A 17,832-nucleotide genomic window follows, 5' to 3' on the forward strand; every position below is an offset into this window, starting at 1 on the left:
TTAATTTTTGGTGATATTGTGCCAGAAGGAAATCAGAACTGGACTATGCTATTGCTATTGTTGCAAATAATTAACATCATATTCTCTCCATCTGTTACACATGGCATGACTGTGCTTCTAAAACATTTAACAATGGAACATCATGACTTGTTCAAATTGTTGTATCCAGGTAGGAACATGATTCCCAAACACCACTTTATGTTGCACTACCCAACTTGCATCAGAAAAATTGGGCCATTATTGCATGTATGGAGCATGAGAGGTGAGGCTAAACATAGGGTGTTCAAAGACACCCTTAAGAACTTTAAGAACATCACAGTGTCACTTGCCAAAAAACATCAAACATCCATAGCATACAAGTGGGAGACATGTCCTTTAAGCCATGTTGAGTATGGGCCCTTGAAATCATTTGATGTTGATAGTGAGGAAAATAGTGAAATGATCTCCCTAGGCTTGCCTGCTGTTGCAGAAGAGGCTTTCTCTGCTAATTGGGTTAACATTAATGGGACTGAGTACAGAACAGGATTGGTCATTTGTTGTGGTTCTGAACATGAGATGCCGGTGTTTTGCAGAATAAAAACAATAGTTTTGGTCAATAGTCACACCTACTTCATAGTTCAGAAGCTTGTGGTTGAAAATTTCAGTGAACATTGCCATGCTTATAAAGTGTTTGAAACGGATGAAAAAGATGTTGTTAAAGCAGACTGTATTGAAATATACAAGCCCTTTGATTTGCAAAGTGCTTATGGTGATGATGATGGTCTGTACATTGTGCCATTATTTTTGTTGTGAACGTATGCTGTATGGTGCTTGGAATTTAATATTTATTAAAATTCTTATGTGACCAATTTTATGTTTTCTCCTTTTATCCTGTAAAGGGACTTAACAAGGATTTTCACTGAATGTAACACAGTCGTCATACAGTAATTGCACTTTAATGCATTTTTGTATTCAGACAATTAATACAGACTAGTATTTAAAAGCTCATATATGTCACTTTAAAGTGCCAAAATAACACTGTAAAAGTTACAGAATAACACTCTAAGTGAAAACAGTCAACACAATCCAGTGTGAAAATAAACACTTAAAAGTGTCATAAATAACACCATAGTTGTTGTGTAGTAACACCCTCAGTGAAAAGAGTTAACCCAAGCCAGTGTAAAAGTGAACACTTATCAGTGTCCTAAAACAACACTATAAATGTTAGGTAGTTACACTCTGAGTGAAGACACTTCACACCATACAGAGTGAAATTTTAACACTATGGGTGTTATATTTTTAACACTACAATGGAGTTAAAATAATAACACTTTGCAAAGTGTTACTTTAACTCTAAACCAGTGAGAATTATATAAACACTGGAAAAGTGTTAACTTTAACACTATAGGAGTTGAATTAACACTGGAGATTTTGCTGTGTTCTCTCTCATAAAAAACCCTACACATCCACATACCTGAACCAATCGATCAGTGGTGTTTTAGCATAGAATATGACGACCCTGTTTTCCACTTTCTCTATGTACAAGTTAGAATGGGCGACAGGGAAAAATATTGTGTATCCATGTTTCTGTCTCTAGTACTGCCCCTTAGATGTGAAATATTTAGAGTGAAAGGACACACTTGGTCAGTAACACTTGCTGTTGTTAAGGGTGGGGTCATCCTGTAATTTTTTGTAACTACTTCCAGTGCTTCAGTACGTGGAACACTTGAAGAGAGATGTAACATAATTATGTGACAGCCACGAATTCACTGGTAATGTTGTTTCTGTGTGACATCGTCCCTCACCTTTTCCACAAAATCCAGTGTTGTGCATGTGATGTTTTGTGCTAACTACCAACGGGAAGAGGCGGGAAATAACTAAGTACAAATAAGTTGTTACTGTACTTAAGTAGAATTCTTAGGTATCCATAGTTTACTTGAGTTATTTTTCTTCTGACATCTTTTGACTTTTACTCGCTACATCCATCCACTCGCTTCCGCTTCTCCTTTTCAGGGTCGCGGGGGGCGCTGGAGCCTATCCCAGCTGTCATAGGGCGAGAGGCGGGGTACACCCTGGACAGGTCAGTCTGTCGCAGGGCCAACACACAGGGACAGACAACCATTCGCACTCACATTCACTCGCACATTCACACCTAATGGCAATTTGGATTTTCCAATTAAACTATCCTCACATGTCGGTGCATGCCTTTGGACGGTGGGAGGAAGCCGGAGTACCCGGAGGGAACCCACACAAACACGGGGAGAACATGCAAACTCCACACAGAAAGACTCCAGACTGATGTTGGAATTGAACTCAGGACCTTCTTGCTGTGCAGCAACAGTGCTAACCACCGTGTCACCGTGCTGCATTACATTTTACTCGCTACATTTTAACACAAATGTACTTTCTAATCTTATTACTCTTCTACATTTTAAAACAGACTTTAGGTTCAGTGGTATCATTTATGGCATTTGTACGCGCGGTAAACATAGGCCAGTATACTTGTTCTGCAGATGTCCGTATAGCATACGGACATGCTAGCTCTACAGAAAAGGAATGAGCGATATGCTGGCATTAGGTATTTTCTGTTCTGCAGCAGTTTGCCCTCTAGTGGTTGTTTTTGTGTATTTTTTTTTACTCTGTAAGATCGAGCCAGAGGCAGTTTCACCTCCATTAATCTGTTGCCATCCATGCCTTCACAAGCTGATAAACGGCATCATCTGTGAGTAATATTGTTTGTTATCACTGAGACAACTTGTGTGCATTATTATTTGTTGTGAAGGCGTGATATAGTTTGTAGTTAGAATTTAATTTGAATGCATGTATAACCTAAGCTAGTGAGGTTAAGCTAGCTCATATGTCATGTGGTTTCTTTAACGTTTTGATCATGAGTGTGATTTCATTTGATGTTTTATTCGGGCACTCACTAAGCAGATAAATATTGTGCTCATATTTTTGAATATGTGTTTGTTATACTGTATATTGATGCAACATTTTTATTGGTTTATTTCTGGTTTTGTCAACAGTTTCACACTTTTTCCTTATTAAATCATCCAACTCAACACATTGGCCTGTTCCCTGGATTTTGATTAGGAGAGTGTTTAGCTGTCTGTATAGCTGAGTCTACGTTCACGAGGACAACGCTTAGTGAGGACAGAACAGTGAAAAGATGAATCATCACATCAAGCTTTGAAGGAATCTCAGCAGCCTATTTCTTCGCCACCAGTAACCAGTAAGTAGAAGAAAAACATCAAAGAGGCTACGTTCACTTCTTCTGTATCTTTTTACGGGATTTGAAGACCCATTCACCTGCCTGTATTAAACGATGTCCAGCTCAAACCCTATTGACGCCGATATTCAGAGCCTGGAGGTTAGGTCAGAGTGTGCTGCCTCAGCTGCATTTTCCAAGCAAAGTTCAAATAAATCTTCAGCTAGTGCCGCTGCTGCTAAAGCTCGTGCAAAGGCGGAAGCTGCACGCACACGAGCAGCCTATGCAAAACGTCAAATAGACATGCAAGTGGAGAAAGCATGCATAGAGGCTACATTGAATGCACTAAAAGAAGAGTGTGAAGCTGACGCTGCCTCAGCAGAGGCTCAAGTGTTTGAGGCTGCTGCGGATTTAGACAACTGGGACCTTGGGAGTAAAGCCAGTCATGCTCAAGCAACGAAGCAGTCATTACAGCGAACTGGTGAGTTCATCCAAGCACATTTCTCTTCAGGGCAGAGTTATGCTTTAGCTCAAAATGAGAAAGAAACACAGGCTGCTGCTTCTGTACCACAACACAGACACCTCCCAGGTATCAAAGTTCATTGCGTCAGTCGTGACACACAACAGCCGTATCCTTCTGCTTGCTCGGCTGAAGGCCTGCACCCAGGCAACCAGAGAAAGAATCGCCCTGACCCTCTGCCTTTTAACACAGATAGAGATGTCCCCTCCATGCACACACATCGCTGCACAGACTCAACAAACCAACTTCCACCCCGCTCACCACTGGAGGCTCAAGGTGTATCTGAGTTAGCTGTATATCTGGCGCGTCGAGACCTTGTCACAGCTGGACTAAAAGTGTTTGATAACCAGCCTGCTAGTTATCTGTCATGGAAATCTAGCTTTGTTAACGCTGTGGAGGGACTTAGCCTCAAACCTAGTGAAGAGCTGGACCTGCTCATTAAGTGGCTTGGTGGGGAGTCGCTACACCACGCCAAGAGGATAAGGGCAGTTTATGTCAACAATCCATTCATGGGTTTGAACATGCTTTGGCGAAGGCTGGACAAGTGTTATGGCTCTCCAGAGGCCATTGAAGCTTCTCTCTTCGATAGATTGAACCACTTCCCAAAGCTTTCAAATAGAGATCACCAGAAGCTTCAAGAACTCGGAGACCTGCTCCTAGAGATCGAGGCTGCTAAGCAAGAGGGATATTTGCCAGGGCTCAGCTTCCTAGACACTGCAAGGGGAATAAACCCTATAGCGGAGAAACTGCCCCACAATGTCCAAGAACAGTGGATAACTCAGGGGTCTCGCTATAAGAGGGAGCACCAAGTTCCATATCCCCCTTTCTCATTTTTTGTGGACTTCGTGTATAACCATGCAGAGATGAGAAATGATCCTAGCTTTGCTTTTGCTAACTTCAGTTCAGCTGTGTTCAAAGGTGACGGATCCTTCTCCAAACAATGGAAATCCAAACCTCCTTTATCCGTAAGTAAAACTGAGGTAGGAAACCCCCCCACCTCTCAGTCCTCCAAAGGACTCACCGTTGATCTAGACAGAGAGTGTCCTCTCCACAAGAAACCTCACTCCCTCAGGAAATGCAGAGGCTTTCGAGAAAGACCACTTGCAGAGTGAAGACGCTTCCTGGTGGAGCACTCCATATGTTTTAAATGTTGTGCTTCAGCAACTCACCAAGCTAAAGAGTGTAAAGCTGACACCCACTGCTCTGAGTGTGACAGCGACTGGCACATCGCAGCACTCCATCCTGGACCGGCACCTTGGGCTCCAAGTTCCAGACCACCTTCTGCAGAGCATGGTGGGGAGCCTACTGAGTGTGTCACTGACATAGCAGCCTCTTCATGCACAGCCGTGTGTGGTGAGGGTCTTAAAGGTAAATCATGTTCCAAAATCTGTCTGGTCAGTGTGTATCCCAAGGGTCGCCCAGACCAAAAGGTGAGGACATACGTGATGCTGGATGACCAAAGCAATGTGTCACTAGCCAGATCAGCATTCTTTGACATGTTTGACATCCAGGGTGAGGCTTCCCCCTATACCCTCAAAACATGCTCAGGAATCACCGAGACTGCTGGAAGAAGGGCCTCTGGATTTATGGTGGAGTCAGCTGATGGACAGCTGCACTTATCATTGCCGACTCTTATTGAGTGCAACCTGATTCCCAATAATAGGGACGAAATCCCTACTCCAGAAGCCGCCCAAAGCCACAAGCATCTCAGGTGTATTGCTGACAGGATCCCTCCTCTTGATGCGTCAGCTGAGATACTTTTGTTACTTGGGAGGGACATCATCAGAGTTCACAAAGTGCGCAGTCAGCGTAACGGCCGTCACAACGAACCTTATGCCCAACAAGTGGACCTGGGTTGGGTAATAGTCGGTGACGTCTGTCTCGGTGGGGCTCACCGGCCGACTGTCAACACATTCAAGACCAATGTCCTTGAGAATGGACGACCAAGCTACTTCAAGCCTTGTGAGAACAGGATCATCTGCAAAGAAAAGTTCATAGAGGAACAGCTAATATCCCCTGACACACTGACTTCCAGTCAGCCAAGCTTAGGTGAGCTGGTCTTCAGCCATTCAAAAGAGGATGATAAGCTGGCACCCTCCATCGAAGATGAAATCTTCCTCCAGATCATGAACAAGGAGTTCAAGAAAGATGATTCCAACAGCTGGGTGGCTCCCCTGCCATTTCGTAGTCCAAGACCACGTTTACCAAATAATCGAAAGCAAGCCCTCAGCCGACTGATGTCACTTCGCCGTACCTTGAATAGGAAACCGGAGATGAAACATCATTTCATAGATTTCATGGAGGATATTTTCAAAAATGGACACGCCGAGCCAGCTCCTCCACCAGAGCCTGACAAAGAGTATTGGTATTTACCTTCCTTTGGTGTCTATCACCCCCAGAAACCGGGAAAAATAAGGATCGTCTTTGATTCAAGTGCACAGTTCAAAGGCATCTCATTGAATGATGTGCTCTTACAAGGCCCGGACCTCAACAACACCCTAATTGGGGTTCTCATGCGTTTCAGAATGGACCCAGTGGCTGTGATGACAGACATTCAACAGATGTTCCACAGTTTCCTAGTGAGGGAGGATCATCGGGACCACCTCCGATTCTTGTGGTTTCGTAACCACCAACTTGATGACAAAGTGCTGGAGTACCGCATGAGGGTTCATGTGTTTGGTAACTGTCCCTCGCCAGCTGTGGCCATTTATGGCCTGAAGAGGACGGCTATGGAGGGTGAAGAGGACTATGGACCCGAAGTGCGGAGCTTTGTGCACAGACATTTCTATGTTGATGATGGCCTGAAATCTTTCCTCAGTGCAGAAGATGCCATCAAAGTGCTGAAAGGTGCACAAGACATGCTAGCGCAATCCAACCTCAGGCTACACAAGATTGTGTGTAACAGTGTTGAGGTCATGAGGGCATTTCCAGCTGAAGATCTAGCTAGCAACCTGCAAGACCTGGACGTGGGTCAGGACTCCCCTCCCATGCAGCGCAGCCTGGGTCTTGGTTGGGATCTTGCTACAGATACTCTAACTTTCCGTGTGGACTGCGCTGAAAAACCCTTTACTCGTCGGGGTGTGTTGTCTACTATCAACAGCTTATTTGACCCGGTGGGGTTCGCTGCTCCCTTCAGTGTTCAGGGCCGCCTCATTTTGAGAGAACTCACCACTGAGACTTGTGACTGGGATGCACCACTGCCCCGAGAAAAGCTTGAACAGTGGCAGAGGTGGTGCACATCTCTTCAAGACCTAAGAGAGTTGAAGATCCCAAGGGCCTACACAATGGTCCCACTCTCCACAGCTCAGAGCAAGGAGATCTGTATCTTTTGTGATGCATCTACCAAAGCTATTGCTGCTGTTGCTTATCTGAGAGTCACAGATGCTGCAGGACATAGCGAAGTTGGATTCCTGTTTGGGAAAACAAAGTTGGCACCTAAGCCTGACATCACCATCCCAAGGCTTGAGCTCTGTGCAGCCGTTCTTGCAGTGGAACTGGCAGAGGTTATGTCTGCAGAGTTGGACATTCAGGTAGACGACATCAAGCTTTTCTCAGACAGTAAAGTAGTGCTTGGGTATATATTTAATGACTCTAGACGGTTCTACGTCTATGTTCATAACAGGGTACAAAGGATCAGACGTTCAACCAACAAAAGCCAATGGAACTATGTTCCTTCTGATGTCAACCCAGCTGACCAGGCAACTAGAGCGATTCCAGCTAACCAGCTTGCAGCTTCCTCCTGGTTGTCTGGACCAGCCGTTCTTGTAGACAAGCAACATTGTCACTTAAAACAGGAAGCTTTCAGCCTAGTTGAACCCGCAACAGATGTGGAACTACGTCCAGAAGTAGTGACTTGTGCCACAAATTTGTCATTTCAGCTGGGCAGTAAACGCTTTGAGCGATTTTCAAGTTGGAGGTCACTCACCAGAGCTATTGCCAGGCTCTGCCACATTGCTTACTCCTTTACAAGGGCAGCAAAAGAAGGTCCTTGCCACGGTTGGCACAACTGCAAGCTGCTTTTCAGTCCAGACCAGCTGCATCATGCAAGGATCAGAATTCTTCTTGCTGTCCAAAGGCAGGTCTATTCAGAAGAAATACACTGCTTACAAAAGGGAGGTCAGGTCCCTAAACAGTGCTCTCTCAGCAAGCTTTGTCCTTTCATTGATTCTGAAGGTCTTCTCCGCGTCGGAGGACGACTGAAAAAGTCACAGCTCACAGCAGAAGAGGGTCAGCCAGTTATCATGCCTGGTAAACATCATGTTACCTCCTTGCTTATCAGACACTGCCATGAACAAGTCTGCCATCAAGGACGACACTTGACGGAAGGCACTTTGAGGAGTGCTGGTTTCTGGATTGTTGGAGGAAGACGGTCTGTCAGCAGTTTGGTCTACAACTGTGTGACATGTCGAAGATTGCGTGGGAGAGAGGAGGAGCAGATAATGGCAGACCTGCCTGCTGATCGCTTGAGTACAGATCCTCCGTTCACCTTTGTTGGATTGGATGTGTTCGGACCATGGTGTGTCACCTCAAGGAGGACACGTGGAGGGCTAGCCAACAGTAAGCGTTGGGCAATCATCTTCACATGTATGAGCGTGCGTGCCATACACATCGAGGTCATCGAATCAATGGATTCATCCAGCTTCATTAACGCTCTAAGACGCTTCTTTGCAGTTAGAGGGCCTGTCAAACAGCTAAGGTCAGACTGTGGTACTAATTTTGTTGGAGCCTGTCGAGAGCTTGGGATCACTTCCAAAGGCTGTAACAACAAGGAAGTGTCCAACTACCTGTCTGATCAGGGCTGTGTATGGCTGTTTAACCCTCCCCACTCTTCACACATGGGGGGAAGCTGGGAGAGGATGATCGGTGTCACACGTCGGATCCTTGACGCAATGTTCCTCAAGCTTGGGTCTTTTCAGCTCACACATGAGGTCCTGACAACATTTATGGCAGAGGTAACTGCAATTGTCAATTCCAGACCACTTACTTCAGTGTCCACAGATCCAGACGAACCTCTCATCCTCACTCCTGCTATGCTGCTAACTCAGAAGATTGCTGTACTTCCTGTTCCTCCTGGTAACTTTGATGATAGTAATATCTTCAGACGTCAGTGGCATCAGGTTCAAAGCTTGGCCAACACATTCTGGGAGAGGTGGAAAAGGGAGTACCTCAGTAGTCTACAAGGTCGAAAGAAATGGAGAACGGAGAGACCTAATCTCATGGACGGAGACGTTGTTCTGATGAAAGACAATTCACTGAAGAGGCATGACTGGCCCACAGGACTGATCACAAGGACTTTTCCAAGTGACGATGGGAAGGTCAGGAAGGTCGAGGTGAAAGTTTTCAGAGACAGTGTTCCAAAACTTTACTTAAGGCCAGTGTCTGAAGTTATACTCCTGTTGCAGAGAAACTCTGTCAAGTGATGTGCAGTTTGACATCCTAGGGATGTCAGGTGGGGAGTATGCTGGCATTAGGTATTTTCTGTTCTGCAGCAGTTTGCCCTCTAGTGGTTGTTTTTGTGTATTTTTTTTTACTCTGTAAGATCGAGCCAGAGGCAGTTTCACCTCCATTAATCTGTTGCCATCCATGCCTTCACAAGCTGATAAACGGCATCATCTGTGAGTAATATTGTTTGTTATCACTGAGACAACTTGTGTGCATTATTATTTGTTGTGAAGGCGTGATATAGTTTGTAGTTAGAATTTAATTTGAATGCATGTATAACCTAAGCTAGTGAGGTTAAGCTAGCTCATATGTCATGTGGTTTCTTTAACGTTTTGATCATGAGTGTGATTTCATTTGATGTTTTATTCGGGCACTCACTAAGCAGATAAATATTGTGCTCATATTTTTGAATATGTGTTTGTTATACTGTATATTGAGGCAACATTTTTATTGGTTTATTTCTGGTTTTGTCAACAGTTTCACACTTTTTCCTTATTAAATCATCCAACTCAACACATTGGCCTGTTCCCTGGATTTTGATTAGGAGAGTGTTTAGCTGTCTGTATAGCTGAGTCTACGTTCACGAGGACAACGCTTAGTGAGGACAGAACAAGCGAAAAAGGAGTAACATTTTTACTCAACAAATAGGTGCCATTCAGCTCAACAAACATCAGCAAACACACAAATTGTTAATGTGCAGTTGGTATGTTACTAGCAAAAGGTCCAGCTGCTGAGAGGAAAGAAAGAGAGCTAACTTCACTGAGAGATGGAGAAATGTGTAAGAAAAGACAGGAGAAGGAAGGAAGAAGAGAGATTATATTTAAAGGTAAGACTACTCAGTGAAGCTTGATAAACTGCAGATTTAAAATTACACGCAATGTCATAATTTGTAATCACATATTGGATTAGTATATGATGTTTTTTGACAAATCATGCATTTTCATTTTGGAAAACAAGCTAGGTATACCAATTTTGTGTTATTCAGATTAAATTTCTGGGTAACTTTGTGCAGGATAAACAGGTCAGCTCCATTAATGTGGTGAATTTGCAGTAAAGCACTGCGTTGGACTTCTACACAATGGCTGTTGTGGTCAGTCTTAGGTTACATCAAGTGTAGCAGAGATTAATTTACATTTAAGTTGATGAGACTTAGATTCATTCATTCATTTAATTCAATCATTATGCTATAATAGTATTACTAATAGTATACTGTATTATGCACAGTATAATATTAGTGTAGGAAATTGAACTCAACTGAAATAGCTGTGAAACAGCTACTTACATCTTGTTTTATGTGTAAATCCACAAATAGTAACAGGCCAACTGATCACAGCTTGTCCACTAAGAAAGTCTACTGGAGCTCACATTAGAAGTTTTTGTGAGTTGTTAGTATTTTCCCTATGCTTTTTTAAACGCTTGTAGTGCTTGTGTCATAAATAACCAGTGTTGGGACTAACGCGTTATTAAGTAACGCGTTACAGTAACTACGTTATTATTGTGGTAACGAGCACGGTAACTAGTTATTATGCCAAAACCGGGAACGCGTTACTCGTTACTGGGATTTAGATAGGCTCGTTATTCGTTACTTCGTGTGGTGGCTATCGCGGAGCTTCCACAGATTCAATAACATTAGCAAGTGGTGGAAGCCAGCAGGTGGATGAAGGATTAAGGGAGGCAAGAGGAGAGACCCGAAGCAGCCACTGGTCCGAGAGTGTCAGGTGAACTGAACTTCAGGTAAGAAGTTATAACCTGCAGTCTATCTGGGTCAGATATGAACCAAGTTTAGGTGGAGTTTATTTTCGTTATGCTGACTTTTTCGTACTGCGTGCTAGCTAGCATGACGGAGTTTCTATACAGCTGGGTGGTGCTATGTTACTGATGTTGAACTTTATTTTGTTCATAAGGTTAATTATTAGAGTTGCCAACCATCCCGTAAAAAACAGAATCGTCTCGTATTCAGAGAAAATACTGCGCGTTTCGTATTGAGGTAAAAAGGAACACAGTTTGTCTCGTACTTCAGCTACAATGAAAAAGACACAAAGCTGGATTTATTCTGTGTTTACGCTGCACAGCTGCCTCTTCTCCTCTCATTCTCTCACCATCGCTCTCCTGTTTCTACTTCAATCATGAAACTGATCAATGATCAGCTGATCGGCTTTTCTCTCTTGTTTATTTATCGCCCACTTTGCGCCAGAAAGAAGAAAACCAGCGGATGTCGCAGTAAACAACAGCAGCACGTTTAAGCTTGATCAGCTGTTGTTAGAATTTATTTAATATTAATTTCTAGTATCAGCTGATGTTCGCTGGAGCCACAGCTGTAAACCTGCTGGTCATGATATCGGTTTGGTTATCTGGTGAGAGGGAAACATGAAGATGAAATCAGGAGATGTCCTTACTGAATCATCAGAGCTGTGATGGAGAAAAAGGTTTACCTTTTAGTTAACATGAATGAGTTGAAGGGAAGTTATGAACTGTTTCTGAGAGACAAATAACACCAGGATCCTTTTTTAAGTAGCTGACAGCTGGTAACTGTGCAGGGGTGGATCTAGGAAAGTGTTGCCAGGGGTCCATGTAGGGCATTAAAAGGGAAAGGGGGGCACAAGGAAATACTTTCTTATTCTCATTTAAAATGTCTCACTTTAAAAAAAAATAATTATCTGAGTCTTGCAACAAACGATTGATAGATTGATACATATATACCATCAGAATAGTGTACATCACTGTCACAACAGTGTTTATTTTCATTCAAAGGCTTTATGATTTTTCCTATAATGGTGGGCCGGTCTCTAGTCAAAATGCCCGAGATGATTTTTTTGTCCCAGTCCAGCCCTGTATGCAGCTCAGCTGCAGTCTGGTGTTACCTACATCTTCCTATTCAGAAGGCAGAATTTCCGAGTTCTGAGGACAATCGAAAGCACCACGACTGCAGTTTTTGTGTTGGATGTAAAAAGCAGGCTAGAATAGAATCAGGCGTGGGATTTCTCTCGTGGAAATGTGCACATTATTTTTTCCTTTCTATTGGTAGGTGGCACAGTGCACTTGTGGCAAGTAAGCAAGCTAGAAGACTGCCAATCTTGCTGGGTATCCAGTTACGGAAGAAACACATTAACAAGAGAATTCTGAGTAAAACCAAAGTTACTTTCCCTAGTAACTAGTTACTCTGAAAATAACGAGTAACTTGAAGTAACTGAGTTACTTTTGATAGAAGTAACTAGTAATGTAACTAAGTTACTAATTTAAGTACTAAGTAACTTACCCAAAACTGTAAATAACATATTTAAATATTCTACCATGTTTTCTCAAAGTCTTACAAATTGATAATGACATTGTCAGTGGTCTAAGTTATCACGTATTGAATCTGAAGTATTAGGATTAGAATTTAGATTCAAATAACATTTGTATTCTCACATCCTAATATTATTTTTTGTACTATATTAATATAACAAAATGTTCAGTGGCGTGTGCATAAAAATAAATGATAGAAATGTCCTTGAAAGAGTTTTTAACACAAGTATCTGTACATCTACTGAAGTACAGAATGCCTGTACTTTTGCTACCTCTGCCATTGGGTTGTGGACCAAAGCCAGAAACCTGGAGATGTTGTACATAACAGAACTGATAATATTGAGATATATATATATAATTCAAAGTATTTCCTATTTAAAGAGCTTAGGTCAACAATATATATTTGATGAAGCCTTCACGAAGTATAATCTGTACTTGTCAATGCTGTTGTTGCATTCTAAATGCTTTAGACAATCTGCTACCTCTTTACTGTAAACATTACCTGGATCTTGTGTCAGAGGCTCAAGTATTCCTGTCAGTAAGTGGTAACATAAATGCTCTCATGGCTTGGTCTGCTTTAACTGATTGTCTAACTATAGTCTAACTTGACATTCTTCAATCATTCCATTGATTTTTGTAAAATAATCCAGGAATTAATTTTAAGTCAGCATGATGCCGTAAAGTTTTTTTTTCTCCACCTTCAGTTTGCAAAAGATATGATTACATTTTCATTCACAAAACAATAAAGAAAACAAAATTGAAAAGACACTTTCACTTTCTTTCTGTGTTGTTAATAATCTTAAAATGAATTGTAAAATTTGTGAGTAAAAAAGCAACAATCGCTCACTGTAACTGTCCTACAGTTCAGGAAAATAAATTATTTTAAACAATCATTTTGATTATGCTAAAAAGTTTTCTGTCCATGATTACTTCAAAGAGGACCAGACATGTGAAAAATGACACCATACTGTCAAGGCGGGTGGGTATGAAGTGGACCCAAACGCAGAACTTTTTTCAAGAGAAAACATTCAGTTTATTTACCATGACACACATATTTGTGCTGATGTTTGAAAATCATAGTCCGACTATGGGAACCGAGAGAGCTGTTTGAATGGTCTCCCATTAAGTGCGGACAAAAACACCCACTGAAATGCTAATGATAAGAAGTAACTTTTGGTTTATTTTAAGAGACACTTATTCTGACAGAGTGTTCTGTCTTTCAGCATGAGCTGTTTTTGCCAAAAAAATGACTACTGTCAGTATTTACCAAAGTAGAACGTTGTCAGTTTTGCGACTGAAAGCATGGGCACATTCATATAACTGTAGGAGCAACATTTTGAGAGCATCATGGATAAGGTAACAGCAAACATAAGCATGCATAGTTGTCACTATGAGTGATGACTTATTTGGAAGCCAGTAACAAACATATAATGCACATGACACACTGAATCTGTTATTAGAAAGAGCTGCATCCTACATCCCACAGGTCAGCTGTTACGCACACATTTCTAGTTAATATAACAGACTCTGTAATAAAGCAGCCTTCTCTATGAATCATGCCCTTCAAACTTTCGACAGAGCTGAATTATTTGAAAACACTTCTATTCAGATGTCCCCTGCTTTATGGCACATTTTTCAAACTATGAAGCACTTCTTAGTATTGTTTTTCCCTTCCCATTTAAAATTAATATGTCTGTGATTCTCTATTAGTATGCATTACAAAATTCACGGTTCGGTTCGGTTCAATACTTTGGTATCACGGTTCGATATTTTTTCGATACAAAAAAATGTTCAGGCTTTTTTAATTTGTCATTTATTAAAATTATAAATATATATTTTAACTCAAACGTACAGTTTTTAAATTTAATGTTGCTGAAACAACAAGGGGATAAAAAAATTAATCTGATTGAGAAAACACTCATCTTTGGAAAAGAGAGTTTATGACAGAAATGGCTCTTTCCAAAATAAAAGCTATACTATACGCTTCTTCTGGGCTATATTCTCAGCAGCATATTAAACATATCAGGTCCCCATGAGGAGAATCATGTGCTAACGGCTGTCTAAATGACTCGGGTAAAGTTTGTAGCATGCCTGCTTGTTGTTTTTGTCTGCTTCCACTTGTCTTTGCACTAGGATGATGTCGGCGTAAATGTGCAGTCATATTCATTTTGTTCCCACTAGTGCTGTCAGCGTTAATCTGAAATGACGTTAAAGCCACAACACGGCAAATCTCCGTTAACGAGCTACCGCGGATCGCCCCATGCGTGGGGCTGGATGGCCAACATGTTAACAAGCTAACTGCGCTAACTCAGTAGTTCCCACCCATGTAATTGAGCTTTGCGTGGCACATTCGACATACTGTTTTACTTTTGTCCATGACGCACTTACCTTCGGGGTCATACGTCACATGAAAACCAAAATAGTTCCAAATGCCAGATCTGAATGAGGGTGGGGGAGGTTCAATTTGCCATGTTGCAACGAGCTTAGCTTCTGTCTTGCTAGCTTGTGCTGCGCTCAGTGGATCTGCGCTGGACAGTGCAGCCTAGGCGGCACTGTCGAGCGCAGATCCACTCAGCTCTCAACACAGACAGCATCGTCAGAAGAAAAGTTGATAAAATAAATTAAAAATTTTGTATTGTTCGATACATATGCATACCGAACCAAAAGCACTGTATCGAACGGTTCAATATTAACACGAGTATTGTTGCACCCCTAGTATATGTATGTATATATATATATATATATATATATATATATATATATATTAGGGGTGCAACGATACACAAAATTCACGGTTCGGTTCGGTTCGATACTTTGGTGTCACGGTTCGATATTTTTTCGATACAAAAAAATGTTCATGCATTTTTAATTTGTCATTTATTAAAATTATAAATATATATTTTAACTCAAAAGTACAGTTTTTAAATTTAACCCTAACCCTTGTGCGTGTTTTTTATTTTGACAGCGAATGCGCATCTGCGGACCACTTATGTGCAGCCCTGGTTATTTAGCTCATCATATTGCAGCCACAGAAATTCTTTTGTCCATGAAACCATAAAGCTGCACTTTCTTTTTGCCTCATAGTCTGATTTGTCATAACTTCTCCGTTTTGTGGTAAGCTTTTCTTTGGCTGTCACTTCTTCACCCTGACCTGTCTTATTTGGCTCAGCAGAACTGAAATGCTTTTACACACGCACTCACATAAGCTCAGCGATTCTCTGCGCGATCAACCTCTCACATGTTTAAGCTGCGGGAGATTTCACTTGTCATGTTTGCATAGTAAGCTAACGATTAATAAGACGATGTCAGAGGAATTGGTGCACAAATTATCATCACTCACAGATCAGTGCTGTCGCTCTCTATACACAGTTCGCACGATTGCAAAGTGAAAGCAAAAAAACAAGCGCAAATTCAAACGCGACTTCAATATGTCACATATTGACAGTGGCTCACCGATGCCAATGACATAATTACCCAGCTACATTTCTGAAAGAATGCAAAAGCATTGACATATATTTTTCCTACAATAGCCCGACGGGCAGGGAAGAGATAGATTTTGGTAGCCCGACTGAAAAAATCGCTAGCTCCGGGACGTCGGGCTAGCGATATTGCAAGCCCTGTATCTGATTGAGGAATCACTCATCTTTGGAAAAGAGAGTTTATTACAGAGAAATGTCTCTTTCCAAAATAAAAGCTATACTATCCGCTTCTTCTGGGCTATATTCTCAGCAGCATAGGGAGAATCATGTGCTAACAGCTGTCTAAATGACTCGGCTAAAGTTAGTAGCATGCTTGCTTTTTTTTGTCTTCCACTTCCACTTCCACTTGTCTTTGCACTACGATGATGTCGGCGTAAATGTGCAGTCATATTCGTTGTGTTCCCACTAGTGCTTTCAGGTTAATCTCGTTGAAATGACCTTAACGCCACAACACGGCAAATCTCCGTTAACGAGCTACCGCCGATCACTCCGTGCATGGGGCTAGATGGCCAACACGTTAACGAGCTAACTGCGCTAACACACTAGTTCACACCAATGTAATTGAGCATTGCATGGCACATTCAACATACTGTTTTACTTTAGTCCATGACTCGCTTACCTTCAGGGTCATACGTCACATGAAAACCAAAATAATTCCAAACGCCAGATCTGAATGACGTTCAATTTGCCTGTTGCAAGGAGAGCTTAACTTCTGTCTCGCTAGCTTGCCCTGCGCTCTTCCTTCTGACTATGCTGTCTGTGTTGAGCGCTCAGTGGATCTGCGCTCGACAGTGCAGCCTAGGCGGAGTAGTCAAACACAGATTCACTGAGCGCTCAACACAGACAGCATCGTCAGAAGGAAAATTGATAAAATAAATTACAAATGTTGTATTGTTCGATACATATGCGTACCGAACCGAAAGCACTGTATCGAACGGTTCAATATCGATACGAATATCGTTGCACCCCTAATATATATATATATATATGTATATATATATATATATATATATATATATATATAGCACTTCGATACACCAGAGAGATCGAAGGCAGGAGAATAAACCAGCTGTTCTCCACAGAACCAGCAAAGGTGTACTCTCAGTGGCAAGGGAACAATAATAATAAGAGAACAGCACCACCAAGGCTGGAGACGGAGCAATACTGGAAGAGCATATGGGAGAAGGACGCAACCCATAACGGCAATGCTCAGTGGCTAGTGGATCTGTTAGGGAGTTTTTATTGTTTTATTTGCTTATGCTTCAAAAGTTATGTTATACATATTTCACCAGACAGTTTTCTGTTGAAACAGGAAGCTGACCCTGTGACACTGACAAGAGACCAGCACAGAAATACATATCCGCAGAAGTTGACTTGCATTATATTATTCTTAGAAATTGACCTGCAACACACATACTCTGTGACACACACACACACACAGCTTGCATGCAGACAGACATCAGGACCTGCGTGACAGGAAATGTGATTATATTTGCATATTGACGATGTAACCTATAAAAATAAACGAATACTGCAGTTCGGTGTGATTTGCTCTGAGCTTTTCACCCGTGCAGCACGTTAACCTACACAAGTGTCTCATTGTTGTTTATTCACCTGACTGTTTGTTAACTGTAAATCTCTGACAGGATCTGAGGGCAGACCACAGCGACCTCCCTGAACAGGGTCCAGTAACCATCACAGTGGCAGATATCCAAGAAAGGGTCTCCAGTATGAAGAGTTGGACAGCACCAGGGCCCGACATGGTTCACGCCTACTGGCTAAAGAAGCTGACTGCACTCCACGAGCATCTGGCAGCACAAATGAACCAGCTGCTAGTTAACGAGAGACACCCGGAATGGCTAACCGAAGGTCGGACGGTCCTGATCCCCAAGGACCCCAAGAAGGGACCGGTCCCCTCC

This window comes from Astatotilapia calliptera, chromosome 14, assembly GCF_900246225.1.
Source record: "Astatotilapia calliptera chromosome 14, fAstCal1.2, whole genome shotgun sequence".
NCBI classification, from domain to species: domain Eukaryota; kingdom Metazoa; phylum Chordata; class Actinopteri; order Cichliformes; family Cichlidae; genus Astatotilapia; species Astatotilapia calliptera.